Source organism: Podarcis tiliguerta, assembly GCF_965153285.1.
Source record: "Podarcis tiliguerta genome assembly, chromosome: Z".
NCBI lineage: Eukaryota > Metazoa > Chordata > Lepidosauria > Squamata > Lacertidae > Podarcis > Podarcis tiliguerta.
Window position 1 is genome coordinate 7,693,063 of NC_139553.1, and position 16,199 is coordinate 7,709,261.

Here is a 16,199-nt window from a genome sequence, read left to right on the forward strand (position 1 = left end):
GGGGCCCAAACCCAGGCACTCCCACACACAGTTTTTTAAGCAGGACACTCTTTGTATCTTCCTGACGTGTGGCATCCCTTAACAGGTCCTCTTCTCTCCTAATGTCATTGCAGTGTATCAGGCAAGCTGGGGAGCCATACACAGATTGACCATGCCAGCTGAGATCCTTTCACAAAGAGAAAGTGAAAGAAACCAAAACTGAGATTATTTCTTCCCTAGCTGGGACTTCATTCATTTCCTATGGGTCTCCTGAATTACTAAGGTTGTGTTTCCAGTAGACAGCTGGATGACAGCAATGAATATTATATGCTGGTGGTTCTTCCAAGTCATTGTTCCATTCCAACGCCTTTTTTCTTTTTTCTTTTTCCAGATCATAGAATCTCTTAGTTATGTTCAGTGTAAGACAATGTTGTATCTAGAATAGGATTGAAGGAGAAGAGAGGTGGGAGGTGAGAGTGGTGGAAACGGGGTGGTAAACTTGTATATTATTTTTACTTTTTTTCCAAAATTGGTATATGATTTCCAGCAGTTTGTGCCAAAGTGATTCAGTAAACGGACCGGTCTATCAAATAATCCTTTAGCACTTAATACATTTTTGTGATACCAGAATGATAATGTTTGGCTTAGGGTCTTTATTTTCCCTTATTTTAAAGCATTTATGTAAATCTTGAAAATTAGTATTTTATCTTTTGTATTTAGAGCCCCATCACAATCCAAGGTCCTAAACTGAAGCTTATTTAATTTGTGCATAAATACAGACCTGTATGTTGGTGAAACAGGATAGTTGACAATTAGATATATAGTAATTACTTATTGCATTAATAGCTCAGCTTTCCTCTCTGAGGATCTCAAGGTAGCATACACTGTTTTCTCCCCCCCTCCCATCTTATTCAATCCCCACAACAACCCTATGAAGTAGGTCAATCTGGGAGGCAGTCACTGGCACAAGGTCACTACTGCACCAGCACTGGCTATATATAAGAGGAGATAGTAACAATAGAGCAACTATAGAAACCAAACAGTTGGAGAACACGTGTTCCTCTCTTTCTCCTTTTCCCAGCTCTTATATTTTTTCCTAAATGATGCCTATTGGCCTGGCTTTCTGTTTTAAACCAGGCCTGGAGTTTGGGGATCATATCATGTCTACTGAGGTGCAATTGGTGATGTAATGGTTTGACCTTCCCCAGAACCTTGGAAGCTAATGGAGGGTGTGGAGATGGGGAGAAAGAGACAAGATTCTTGTCTGTTGAAAAAGAACAGTCTGTTTCTGTGCTTATGAAGGGCACAGTGTACAACAGTTAAACACTTAAGTGCCATCCATTAAATTTGTAATAATCTCTAGTGGCCAGAGATCCAAGAAATGAATTTTCTGCAATACTCTCTGTTCTTAACACATTGTGATAGGTTAGTGGAAAGCTCTCCAAGGAGCAGACCACAAAGATTAAAATAGATAGGGATGTTTCCAAAATGATCCCAGTTTCTCCTGATGTTGTGGAGTTTTGAATTACCTAGACTTGTTTCCAAAGTGGAAATGATGCATTAAGCAAACCTCCATTTCATTTTTTTTTAAAATAAAAAAACTACAAATTTGGTACAGCTGCATTGGGGAACTGGTGGTTCTCCTGATGTTGCTGGACAGAGGCAGCGCTGCTTTGGTGCGGCATGGCGGAGGTGGGTGAGGGCGGTGAGCTGAGTCCAGCCTCTGCCTCTTCCCTGGCACCCTCCAGAACTTAGCACCCTGGCACCCCATGCCACTATCCTCTATGGGTAAGACTCCCCTGGCAGTTGGAAATGTAGATAAGAATAGCTGTTGAGGGTGAAGAACATTATTTACACTCTTTTTTCAAAACCCCTTTTCGATGTGGCAGTCATTCTGTGTTATGCTATGTACCCGACAGCAGCCACTTTGTGACTGGCACCCACAGCACTTCCTCAACATTCCAAATGCTCCCAATGGCCTCAAAAAATTGGCAACTCCTGCTCCCCCCCCCCCCCCGATATAGCTCCACAGACAAGTATCATGGCATGTGTCTTCTGCTTTTCCAAGGAAGCAACAGAGGAGGCCCACCCACCTGAGAAATGTACGATCCTGAAAAGAGCCTGCAGACGCTTTGTGTTTTATGACTTCATTGTAGTGCTGTTGTAATGCCAGATGACACTGATTCACAGTGAACCAGTAAATGAATAAGTAAAGTATTTTGTAAATGTAATGAAGTCCTAAGAAATACGAGATCTTACTGAAGTGAGTTGACTGTTAAATCTGTGTCAGGAAGCTGTCTTCTTCTGCCAGAATCTTGGGGGATAACAGTTATTACACTGGCAAACTGACAAAGTGGAGAAGGAGTCAAAATCTATTACTCAGGTTCTGATTGCTTATAGGTGGGCAGCTAGAGGATGTGGAGGGCTGGGAAGTACCCCTATAAATTCTATGTCACTATAAACACTGCAGCTCTGCTGATGCAACAGATGGAGTTCTTCCAATGGGGCACTTTAGTTAGTCCCCCCCATGCCCCCTGAGGTGCAGATGGCCTGTACCAGAACCCAAGCCTTTTGCATGGCTGGTCCTGTGGAACACCTAGCCAACAGAGGTTCAGGTGGAGCCCATCCCTGCTTCTTCTTAGTCATCTTCTTAAAATGATATTGTTCATACAGGCCTTTCAAACCTGAGATTATTTGATAACCATTTCGTATTGGTGTGTTTGGTTTGCTTATTGTTTTTCAACTGCATACTGCCTTGTGATATTTCATATGAAAGTATAGTTTACAAATATATAAATAAATATAAAGGAATTCTGGAGGGTTGGAGGCACCCCAGAACAGATTTTGGCAGAGATACTGGGGGTGGGGAGGAAATGTGTCAATGAAACTATGTGCATGGGGCATTGGATATACAGTGGTACCTCGGGTTACATACGCTTCAGGTTACATGCGCTTCAGGTTACAGACTCCACTAACCCAGAAATAGTGCTTCAGGTTAAGAACTTTGCTTCAGGATAAGAACAGAAATCGTGCTCCGGCGGCGCAGCAGCAGCAGGAGGTCCCATGAGCTAAAGTGGTGCTTCAGGTTAAGAACAGTTTCAGGTTAAGTACGGACCTCTGGAACAAATTAAGTACTTAACCCGAGGTACCACTGTATAGCGCATTGTTTTGTGCGCCCATGCACAAGTTGACAGTGTATGGGGAAATTAATAGAGGTAATGGGGTTTAGAGAGAATTTGAGTAAAGGAATTAAGGCAATATATTTGGAACAACTTGCAAATGTTATAGTAAATGATAATCTTACTCAAATGTGTTTAAAAGGTGCAATACAAGGTTGCCCATTATCGCCATTGTTGTTTATATTGGTATTAGATGTATTGACAAGAAGAATAAGAGAGAATTGTAAGAAAAACACTGGGGCCCAATTTGATCAGTAGAATGTTTGGTATCTGGTGGGCGGAGCTTGTGTGTTCTGCTCCAGAATCAGCCCCTCCCTTCAGGGTGTGTTCAGTTAAGAGTGTCAGTTATGAGGGACCAACTGCCTCTTCTTGTTTCTTGCCTCAGACTTGCCTCATGCTATATTTAGCTCCTCATATCATGTTATTTTGTTGTAGTTTTCTTTATTACTAAAGCTTAGTTTACATTTACATAAACGACTTATTTTTCTCAAAGAGAAAGAAACTGATGAGGAAAGGTGTGGAATGTCCTAAACTGCATCACTGAGGTGATATACCCAGTTTGCCAGGAGGATTGATTTTGTTAATCATCCCCCACTCCACAACAATTGGGTTATGGGCCCCGTCTGGCAGAGAGAAAAGAAATTATGGCCACGTATATAAAAGCTGTGGAAGCCCTAGAGCCTGCTGTGCCTGTTCTCACTTCAAGTACGGGTAAGTATCCTTTATGGAAATCTAGAATGGATAATGAGCTGGTGAAGAAGGATTTGTGGGAAACAATTGAAAAATCTGCACCAGCAGAAGAGGCAGAGAAAGTGAAGTGGGAAAAGCACGACAGAAACGCTAGGGCAGACAATTCAACTCATGTGAGTGACTTACACCACATAAGCAATTTTAAGATTGCCATGGAGTTGTGGCAAGGTCTGAAAGAGTTATATGAGAGACTGTATTTATCAAGAAAGCTGTTTAGTTTTAAATTGAAAGAAAATGGAGATTTAGAAAAGTCAAATGATAGAGTTGATGGATCATTTAAATTCTATAAGCAAGAAATTTGAAGAAGAGGACAAAGTGATTTTAATTCTGTCAAGTCTGCCTGAAAGTTACAATTCTTTGATATATGCACTAGAGACTAAAGATAAACTTGGCATAAAAGTATGTTGTATCAAGACTTAAAGAGGAGGCTGCTAGGAGAGCAGAAAAGGCAGCAGAGGGTGAAATGCAAGTATTTGCTGTACAAAAGAATGATAAATATAATTTTTAAAATGAAAGTGCTTTTCAAGGTGCAGACAAAAAAGAAACAACTGGATGCTTCTCATGTGAGAAAATGGGACATTTTGCACAGAATTGTACAAAACAAAGTGGCACTAATAAAGATAGTTTCCAGGGTGGTACTATCAGAACTATCTAGCAATCTCAGGTTATAGGAAAACAGATGCTATTAATAGTAACTCCTCTAGTTGGTTAGTTGATTCAGTATCTTCATTGTACATGACGTGTGATGCTAATTTTTTCAGAGAGTTAAATGAAAACGCCTCAGAGACAGTTACAGTTGCAAATGGCCACAAAATTTCTGCGCAAGGAAAAGGAGCAGGTTCGGATAAGTGTGTTGAAGGCAGAAAAACTGTTTGTAATGAAGTGAGAGATGTAGTTTACTTGCCAGAATTAACAGACAGTTTGCTGAGTGTGTCAACTCTGACCAAGCATGGTTTTGATGGAAATTTTAATCACAACAGATGTGCAATTACCAAAGATGGAGTTTTGTATGCACAATATTTTGAAAAGAATGGAATCTTTGTGCTAGATATAGGTCAAGAAAGGGTGAATATGGTCAAAAAGAATTCAAGTGCAACCTGTATTCCTCAAAATGCTGGGACATAGAAACTTCAGGATTATTGCAGACCTGCCAAAGAAAGGTTTGGTGAGAGGAATGGAAATTAAACCTTTGTAAAGTTGACCTGAATTAGTGAAGTATGTGAAAGTTTTTTGCTGGAGAACAATACCTTCTTTTCCCAAGCAAAACTAGAGATGCTCAACAGAGTCTTTGCAACTTATTCATACTGATATATATATCTGGTCCAATTCAACCGATGTCTCATGGGAAAAATAAGTATATCTTAACATTTATTGACGATTATTCCATATACTACACAACTTATCTTTTAAAGGAAAAATCAGAAACTGTAGAAAAATGGAAGATGTTTTTTACAAGCGTTAAAAATCAATTCAGAAGGAAGCCACAAGCAATACTTTCAGACAGCAGTGATGTTAAACATTTGCACACTACCCCATTTACCCCAGAACAAAGTGGAATAGCAGAGAGAAAGAATTGCTCTCTGATGGAGATGGTCAGATGTATGCAGAACAGACTGCCAACAAAAGCTGCAAATAAAGCAGCATTTGAACTTTGGTTTGGAAGAGTACCGAACATCAGTCACATTAGAGTCTTTGGAACAAAAGCTTTTGCATATGTGCCAGCATAAAGACATACCAAACTTAGCACCAGGACTGAGTTAGGAATATTTGTCGGCTTTGAGAAGGGGTGCAAAGGTTACATAATTCTTAATCCAAGGACAGGAGAAGTGAAAGTGAGTAGTGTATTTTAGAGAAGGAGAGCAATCTTGTGCATGTGTTCCTAATCAGAACAATTTTAAAGAGAAACAGACTAATGCTGATTTGGTAACTGAAGAGGTTCCAGTAAAACTGATCACAGAAGTTGAAAGAAACTAGTCCAAGTAAGATACCGTACTTTACCAGGGGAAACAGAGTCAGGACAAGATGCTGCGTGTGATGATATGGATGAACAATTAGAACCTTTTATCAGACACTCATCATGAGTTAACAAAGGTGTGCCAGCAGAGCAACTATCATACATCGCAAGAGCAGTGCCTAATTGTGAACCTGACACATGGAAAGAAATCGACAAACTACCTGCAGAAGAAGCTGATAAGTTGATAGAAGCAGACAAGGAAGAAATTGAGCATTGAATAAAACAACACTTGGACACTTACTAAATTGCCAAAGGGTAAAAAGGCTATAGGGCGCAAATGGGTGTTTAAGGAAAAGTTAAATGAGAATGGAAATGTACAAAGTATAAAGCAAGGCTGGTAGCAAAGCATAGACACAAAAATATGTTGAAAATTATGATGAGACATTCACGCCTGTAGTTAAATATAGTACAATTAGAATTTTACTTAGTGTTGCAGCGTCCAAGCAACTTGTGTTGAACAACTGGATGTAAAGTCTGCTCTCTTAAATTGGGAAATTGAAGAGGAATTGTATATGATTCAGCCAGAAAGATTTGAAAGAGATGAAGGGCTAGTTTGTAAACTGCGGAAGGGAATGTATGGTTTAAAAAAGGCTGAGAGAGCATGGAATGAAAAGTTAAATAATCTGCTTTTAAAATGAGGTTTTTTAGAAAGCAAAGTAGATCCATGTCTCTATACAAGACAATGAATTGAAAAAAGAATTATTTTGCTTGTATATTTCGATGATATAATTTTGGTTACAAACAAAAATATACAAGAATTGAACTTCTGGCTTTTTCTACTAAGAGCAACACCCAGACGCGCAGATGCGAGTTGTGTTCGCTTCTCGGTGCGAATGGGGCTCCAGAATAGATCCCGTTCGCATCCAGAGGTACCACTGTAGAAATTAAAAGACTAGGAAACGTATCTTATTTTGGGGGCATGCAAGCAGAGAGGGAGGAACATGGTAGTTTTCTTCTTAATCAAAGGCAGAAAATAATTGACTTAATATAATTTTTTGGTTTGAAAGAAGCACATTCTGTGTCAACTCCAATGTACTAATTTTCTTTCCAGAGAGGTTGAGTGTGATTTATGTAATAATGAATTGTACAGAACTGTAATAGGTAAATTATTATTTGTAGCTACTACATGTAGGCTTGATATTGCCTCAGCAATGGGTATACTATGCAGAAAGGTGAGTTCACCTACCCAAAGAGACTGGACTGCATTGAAAAGTAAGATATTTAAAGGGAAAGGTTGATCTTAAATTAAAATTGTCAGCTGCAAAGGATCCCAAATGAGTGGGATTCTCAGATGCAGACTGGGTTGGAGACAGAGAATGAAGCTGTAAGTTAGGCAAGTCATAAACAAAGTTCAGTATCTCACTCTTCAACAACACAGGGTAGGTTTCTGCTGCAGAAGTGTGCAAAGAAGCACAATGGCTTAACCAAATTTTAGAGGATTTGGGAATGCCAGATTCTAAGCCCATTAAGCTTATGAAAGACAATCAGAGTTGCCTGAAATTGGTGCAATCAGAGAAGATAAATTGATGTACCAAACATATTGACAAAAATGTCATGCAAGAAGAGATTTGAGCCAGAAGGGATTTATAGAAATGTAATATTGTCCAACAATAGAAATGACAGCTGACATTTTTATAAAGCCTTTGTCTAAAGAAAGTTTTGAAAAATTACGTGCTAAATTAAATTTGATTAATTCCAATTAGGCTCAGGGAGAGGGGATTGTAAGAAAAACACTGGGGCCCAATTTGATCAGTAGAATGTTTGGTATCTGGTGGGCGGGGCTTGTGTGTTCTGCTCCAGAATCAGCCCTTCCCTTTAGGGTGTATTCAGTTGAGAGTGTCAGTTATGAGGGACCAACTGCCTCTTATTTCTTGCCTCAGACTTGCCTCATGTTGTATTTAGCTTCTCTCGTGTTATTTTGTTGTAGCTTTATTTTTTATTAAAACTTAATTTAAGGGAGCCACTTATTTTTCTCAAAGAAAGAGAAACTCTGCTGAAGAAAGGTGTGGAATATCCTCAATGTAGGTGAGTGAAGGGATATTCCCGGTTTGCCAGAAGGATTGATTTTATTAATCATCCCCACACCTCCACAACAAGAATAAAGAGGTGCAATGAATCCAATTGAGGCAACAAAGTTATAAACTGGAGGCATTTGCAGATGATGTTGTATCAATGTTAGAGAACCCAGGGGGAAATGTACCAAATATAGGGTTGCCATATTTCAAAACGTGAAAATCTAGAAACTATATATATATATATATGCTTTTTTTGACAAAATCACAAAAAGTCATTTTTGAACTATGTTTTAGGAAAATCGGCAAAAACTACACAGCTGGCATGGGGTTGCCATATATCTGTATTATTCTGGTCAGTATTCCAGGTATGTCCTGGAAATTCCAGCCGTATGGTAACTCTAAACAAAGGTGTTGGAAATGATAAAATAATATGGGGACTTGGCAGGTTTTTATGTAAATTAGAATAAAACTAAAATGTTAGCTAAGAATATAGACATGCAAGGAAAATAAGCTTTACAAAAAAATAAGCGGAATTAAGGTGGTGAAGACTGTAAAATATGTATTTGGTTAAGCACTAACAATCTGCATTTATTTCATGATAATTATGTCAAAGTATAGACTGAAGTAAAAAAAAGATTTTGAAATTGGGGGAGAATGAAACTCTCTGCAGTTAAAACGGACCCTTTTATAAGAGGTCTTTTATAGAGAATGGGGAAATGGGCTTGATCTAGTAGGGTTCTTCTTACATTCTCAAAGCTCAGTCATAGTGCCTATGGTTTGGGTGTAGGACACCCTGTCTTCACATCTTGGCATCTCCAGTTAAAAGCATTTGAACTAAAAGGTGACTGGAAATACCCTTTTCAGCTTGAGCCACAGCATCCAGAGTAGGCCACGCTGAGCAAGATGGAACAATTGGATCATATACAGCAGCATCCGAATGCATTTTTTTAAAAAATAACCAAGTTAAATTTCTTCATGTAAAGGCAAGTCTGAAGAAGGCATTTCTGTCCTATTCATCTTCTAAGACATGCCTTTCAAGGACTCAGATTGAAGGCCCTCAGATGAGGAAGGACATCTACTTTGGGCTCAGTGGTAGAGCCCTGTATTCTTTGTATATGGAAAGTCCTTGGTCAAATTCCCAGCATCACCAGGTAGGGATGGGAGAGACCCCTGCCTGAAATAACGGAGAGCTGCTGCTTGTGAGTTTAGATAATACTGAGCTAGATCTACTAGGCTGAGTCTAAGGCAGCTTCCTACGTCCATTCCAATATGTGTGTAGCTGCTCCATGTGGTGAGCCAGAGAACTACAAGTTGCTTCATCTGCATAACATCTTCCTGAATTTTCATGCCCTCTGCCCCTCCCATTACTTAAGTACCTTGAAAGCAAAGGGGAAAATCTGAGCATATTTCAAAAGCCTGGCTGTGCCATGTGTTGGGTGAAGTCAGACTTCATTAAATGATTTTTAAAGGGGAAACCTTAGCTTCTTGAAATGCCACCTATGTCCACCGTAATTTCAGAATCCTCCTTGCTGGGAGGGGACGGTTCTTGGTATGGCATTTCAAAGCACTGCCTGTTCAGCAAGGGCATTCATTGCAAGCGCACCTGAGACTCACCATTTCCTATTTTTAAATGAATATGAAAGGGGATAGCAGTACAGTTCAAGGTGATGGACTGGGCCATTAGCAGAGGGGATCCATTTACACTCAGCAAAACACTCCTGTAAAGGATTTACCTGCTGGCAAAAAGTGTTAACTTATCACTTGCTTGAAAAGGCATAAGCAGAACTACAGAGAATCTCCAGGATTCCAAATGACCTTGGGCTGGTTTCTAACTTGATCTGAAACTGAAAACAGACTGTTGATGCCAGCAGTACTAGGTGGCCAATTTCTGAAAACAGTTCTTCATTTATATCTCACTGGTCTAGGGGTTAGCCAGTTTTTCATCATAAGGACCCTGTGAAGAAGGCTTCCAATGCATTTCTGTGGACAGCTTAGAAGTGTGGATATTTACTAAGTTCAAGATGAAAATGGTCACAGCTATTGTTTTTGTGATTTTCAAAGGAGGGATTCAGGCTCCTGAATATGGGGAAGGTTCACTAAGGGTTTTGTTTTCGTTTTTTGGTGGTGGGACGGTAGCAAGCTGCTAGTTGCCCAACAGGCAACAGTTCATCCTTGCCTGGGATTAATGTAGATGTATAAAATGACCTCCCCTGCAGGATCAGACTAATCAGGGAGACCTATAGCTCAGTGGTAGATCACTTGCTATTACACACAAAAGGTCTCATGCTCAATCCCAGGCTCAATCCCCAGTTTCTCTGGATCTCAGGTAATAGGTGATGGGAAAAGTCTCAGACTCAGACTCTGGAGAATCTTTGTCAGTGAAGAGTAGACAGTGCTACTGAAGAACTAGAGTGGTGCAGTGGTTAGAGCATTGGATTAGGATCTGAAAGACCAAGGTGCTCCCCCTAAAAGGATCTGAAAGACCAAGCTGCCCCCCTAAAATCAATAAAAATAAATAAAAATACATTGTAAACTGAGATTTGCCCCCCCAAGGCCTACTCCCCTAACAAAAATCCTCACTACGCCCATGCTTGGATCTGCCATGGGTTCTCAGCACTGCCTACTATTGAACAGGATTGTTGTGAGAACAAAATAAGGACTGGGGAAAGCCACACAAACCTCCTGGAGCTCTTGCAGGGAAAGGTGGGATATGTGTGTGTGCGTGTGTGTGTACTGGTAGTATAGATGGACAGAACTATAGCTGAGCTGTAGCATTACATTAGTCTGATCTTGCAAATTTGGGTTCAGATTGACTGGAGATGCTTCTGTCTCAATGAAGTTGTCCACTTCTGTCCAAGCTGCACGATTTGGGACTCAAGGTAGGAGCTCATAGGATAGGATACTCCTCCATAGAAAATGAAAATGATACCATGCACGTAGAAAACTTACATCTAGCCTGGGCCTCTCCCTGACATGCTGGTATTTTAAGTACAGAGGAGCACTCCATCATGTGGGCCTCCACCTAAACTTGCATGCATGCAGTCTGAAGTGGTATAGCCCAGACACCGGTTGACTTGGAAAATAAACAGGTTTTACTTACTAGGCCACAGTATAAAATGATTGCTGAACATCACCTGAGACACCTTTGCCTATATTTGCCCAGAGTTTCACACTGCTTTGGAAAGGAGACAAGGAAGTTTCCTCCTTATGTGGTGAACAAGAAATGGACAGTTAATTTTCTCTCTCAAAAGGCTGCATAACAAAAACAGCAAAAAGCTATTTGAGGGCATCTGGTGAGAAAAGTGGAGCGCTGCCGCCAATGCACTGCAATGTGTGCACAAAGCTTTACCTGACACCACCTTTTCTGTATCCATGCGCAAGCAAACATGCTTGCATGTATCTAAGCTCCATCCATCATATCACATGCACCATTTATTAAGACCTCATTGTAAAGCTCTGGAAAAGGGATGATGGTGACACCCCCACCCCTCACTTCATTGTGGCGTGTCAAAGTCACATATAGAGTAACTGACATCTGCAGATTTTGCATGCCAGGGTGACTGTAACTTGAACTGACAATATAAATTGCTGTTCGCATGCTCCCAATGACTTTGCTGTGTCCCCAGAGCCTGACGCCTTTTTTCAATTAAAAGCACACATCCCATCCTTTCACAGGGTTGCAGATGTACTGTAAGCGGCTGGCAGAAGGGGTGGGGGGAGGCTGACATTCACAGCTGGAAGTGGGAACTGAGAAAAAGCTCCCGGCATACGCAGGAAGAAATGTGCTTCTGGCTACGGATAAGAAGAAGGGATTCCATTGCCTGTGGGTGGTTTGTGTGCCTTTCAGGGGTGCCGACTAGCCCCCACATCTGGGGAGCATGTCATGTGACACATCATGTGATGTATTGTGCCCTGCCCAGTGCACAAGTGCTTGCACACCAGGCTGGGTCAGGCTGCGTGGGCATCCTGCCCCTGCCGCCATGATGCCAGTGCTTGCATATGAGGTAGGGAATGGGGACATCGAGTGGGGATGCACCAAGTGGGGGTAGGATGCATGGAAGGTGATCTTCAACCTCACTCATCCCAACTCCCTCCAGCTCCTGGGCTCCCCACCAGAGGTGGGGGGCATGTTGAGGGCTACCGGCTGTGGGGGATGTCAGCTCCCTCAATTTTGGGGGTGCTGGGCTTCCTGCTTCAAAATATTGAGGGGGCTGATGCCCCTTGTGTCCCCATATCTGGTGCCTCTGGTGCCTCCCCCCGCCATGACACCAAATGTGCTATCAAGTCTAGCACTCCATATCAGGGGAATGCTTTGGGTGCAGTGTATGTTAATTTCAGTAAGGCTTTTGACAAAGTCCCCCATGGTATCCTCTCATGAGGAAGCTGGTTCAATGTGGATCGGATGAGATAACAGGTGGATTTGTAGCTGGTTGGCTGACCAAACCCAAAGAGTGCTCACTAATGGTTCCTCATAATCCTGGAAAAAAGTGACAAGTGAGGTGCCACAGAATTCTGTCCTGGTCAACATCTCCATAAAGGACTTGGAAGAAAGGAATTGAGGGGATGCTCGTCAAATTTGCAGATGGCACCAAACTGGGAGAGGTAGCTAATGCCACAGAAGACAGAATCAGAATTCAAAATCACCGTAACAGATTGGAGAACTGGGCAAAACTAACAAAATAAATGCCAGCAGGGACAAAGGTATGGTACTGAACTTAGGCAGGACAAACCTGCTGCACCAATATAAGATGGAGGACACCTGAAAACGATCTTGAGGTCTTAGTAGAATACAAGTTAATCAGAGCCAACAGTGTGATGTGGCAGCAAAAAAAGAGAATGCTATTCTAGGCTTTATCAAGAGAAGTATAGTGTACTAATCAAGGGAAGTACCGGTAATAGTCCCGCTCTATTCTTCCTTGGTCAGAACACACCTGGAACATACTTGGAATACTGTGTCCAGTTCTGAGTGCCACAATTAGAGAAGGATGTTGACAGGCTAGAATGTGTGTAGAGGAGGTCAAGCAAGATGACCAAGGGCCTGGAAACTAAATCTTATGAGGAATGGTTGAAGGTATTGTGCATGTTTAGCCTGGATAAGAGGAAACTGAGACTGATAGCTATCTTCAAATATCTAAAGGGTTGTTACATGGAAGATGGAACATACTTGTTTTCTTCTGTTCTGGAGGATAGGACCCGAGCCCATGGCTTCAAGTTAGAAGGAGATTCTGACTAAACACCAGAAAGAAATTTCTGACAGTAAGAGTTGCTCAACTATGGAACAGTCTCCCTCATGAGGTTGTGGACTCTCCTTCCTTGGAGGTTTTTAAGCAGAGGTTGGGTGGCCGTCTGTCATGAGATTTAGATGAGATTCCTGCATGGACTAAAAGACCCTTCGGTTCCTTTCCAGCTCTACAATTTCTTTGATTCTTTGATTCTATGATATGTGCTTAAATATTCTCTTCCAGTTGAGTTTAGGCAGGTCTCCTCCATGTTGAACTTCCGACTTCTGATTTGTTTTTGAATTGTTATCTTTATTGTTGTTCATTTGGCATGCTCAGGAAACATGGCATAGAAATAGACTAATGATTATTTCCATTTATTTCTGTTTGGGAGATCCATTGAAACTGATTAGGGCCATTTATTTCCAAGTGTCATATTCAACTAAGTTTTGCTCAGAGTACACTCATTAATTTCAGAGGGTCTACTATGAGTAAAACTTAGCTGAATTATGGAAAAATAGTGAGTATCACTCAATGCTTGTCCTACTCAAAGTAGAACCATTGAAAATGATGGACTAACTTAGTTTCAGTGAGTATACTCTGAGTGTCTAGTTAAAACATGATGGGTTGGAGCCAATATTAGTCCTATTCAGAGTAGAGGCACTGACATCAATGGACATGAGCAATTTGGGTTAATAATTTAAATGTGTCTTCTCTGAGTATAACTAAATGTCAGCCCAATCGTACCTTAGACCCCAAATGCCTTGCAAGTCAAACATGTTGGCTCCCAAACGCCGCAAAACCAGAAGTGAGTGTTCCAGTTTGGGTTCCAGTTCTTTGGAACCCAAACATCCGATGTGGCTTCCAAGGCTTCCGATTGAGTGCAGGAAGCCCCTGCAGCCAATCGGAAGCTGTGCCTTGGTTTCTGAACATTTTTGGAAGTCGAATGGACTTCCGGAACTGATTCCTTTCAACAACCAAAGTACGACTGTACAGTGAAACAAGAATTGTGTTACAGTTGTAATTTACACCTCTGAATTGGAAGGAAATGGATAGTTCAGATAGTTTTTTTTTAAGCGCTACAAATAATTAGTGATATCTTCTGTCACTGCTTTAAAACCATTATACCAATACCATATCAAAGACAAAGGTTAACTTGGAAACCATTACAAGTTTGCAGGCTGTATCCAATGCTAATCCTACCCAGATTAGACCCACTGAAATCGATGAACATGACTAAGGTCCATTAATTTAAATGGATCTGCTCTGAGTAAAATATAGTTGGAGAGAACCCTAGATTCCTAGCCAAGTGTGAGTAAGTTTAGGCAACGTGGCTATAACAGACAGAATATTAGCCTGTCAGTGTAGACAGTACCGAGCTAAAAGGATCAATGGTCTCATAGAATCACAGAATTCTAGAGCTGGAAGAGACCTTTATTGTATTGGTCACCCTCCTATGCACACTTAGAGCCACTGAGCTGAGTGAGACTTTTGGGGAACAATTAACCCCATGTGGGGAAATTCTTCTGGTTAAGCTACTTTAGATGATTCAGACTCAAGTAATTAATTAAGAAGGCAATTTAATTTATATTGCCAGATTAAGCCTATTCTTTGATTTAATTGGGTGTTTGATAGGTAGATAAAGAAAATCTAAGTTTTGGAAAGGACACATAAGAAGGCAGAGGGTTGTTTTCAATTGTCAATCATGAGAAATCACACCCCTCTATATTACTTTGATGAAGTAATGAAACGAGATATAATCCGGAGATCTTTTCAACAACTCTACTACAGTGCATTCCTCCTACATTCAGCTTCACAAGAAAATTTGTATTTTCTTTCTGTTTAATGGGTTGTAGTTTTTTCTTGGCTATATTGTGAGTGGTTTCCTGCATATGGTGTAATATGAGTCTTTTTCACATATGTTTTTATGTACTATTGCCATAGCCTCTTTTGGACAGACATTACTTGGCCGTGGTACTCCATGCTCTAGTAACTTCCAAATTGGATTACTGCGATGCACTCTATGTGGGACTGCTCATGAAGAAGACTGGGAAATCTGAACTGGTCCGAAATACACTTCTATATCTGTACACTTCAGGTACCTGAAGAAGTGTGCATGCACATGAAAGAGCTCATACCCAGAACAAACTTAGTTGGTCTCTAAGGTGCTACTGGACAATTTTTAAATTTTTTAAATTTATTTTGACTGTGTCAGACCTACCTGAAAATAAAATAAATAAGACAGTATTGTAGATGATAAAAATTAATTTTTATTTTTTTTCTTACTAGCACTGATGATAGTCATTGTTTGGATGAGGGGCTTTTATCTATTTCCACAGTCACACAATCAGTCAATCAGTAGCTGAACTGGGTTCCACACTGTCACAAAAACAAATTAACTGAAAAAGCCTCAAAAACAAAAACGCAAAATAAATAGCGAAAACAAAAGTGCCAAGCTTAATCCATTCTGGAAGTCCGTTTGGCTTCCGAAATGTTCAAAAACCAAGGCGCAGCTTCTGATTGGTGCAGGCGCCCCGGAAACAATAGCTGACAACTGCATTGAATGTTCAGCTTCTGAAAAATGTTCGAAAACCAGAACACTTACTTCCAGGTTTTTGGTTTTTGGGAAACAAGGCGTTTGAGTGCCAAGGCATTTGAGAACCAAGGTACCAGTGTAGCTTATACTTTAGGATTTTGTAGGTTATAGCCAGCACTTTGAAATGTGTCTGGAAACAGACCAGGCCAGTGGTGCTGTTGTAACAAGGGAGTCATATGCTCCCTATAACTGGCCCCAGTCAAGAATATGTTTACACATTCCCAGTGACTTTGTGTACACTTAGGAATTGCTCATAAAAGGTAGTCATCCCCACCCAATCCTGCCCGCAATCTCTCTGAGAGTGACAGCACCACATCTCACTGCTCCTAGAAAGTATTGCAGCCATGTTTGTTTGTTTGTTTGTTTGTTTGCTTAAATTTATATACCACCCTTTATCCAAAGAGCCCAGGGGATTATACAACATTAAGGCCACAATTTATGAAACAT

At 40.8% G+C, this 16,199-nt stretch overlaps 1 long non-coding RNA gene across 7 annotated transcripts in view; it reads left to right on the forward strand.

The window, feature by feature from the left end:
* The first annotated feature begins 3,488 nt into the window (after window positions 1-3,488).
* LOC310669343 overlaps window positions 3,489-16,199 on the forward strand; it is a 34,523-nt gene continuing 21,812 nt past the window's right edge. For 5 of the 7 annotated variants that reach the window (XR_014507112.1, XR_014507113.1, XR_014507114.1 and 2 more), the window contains exon 1: window positions 3,864-7,947. This is a non-coding gene — a long non-coding RNA (uncharacterized lncRNA). Of the gene's footprint in view, window positions 7,948-16,199 lie in introns of all 7 variants that reach the window. The other 2 variants (XR_014507111.1, XR_014507115.1) reach the window with 2 other exon arrangements.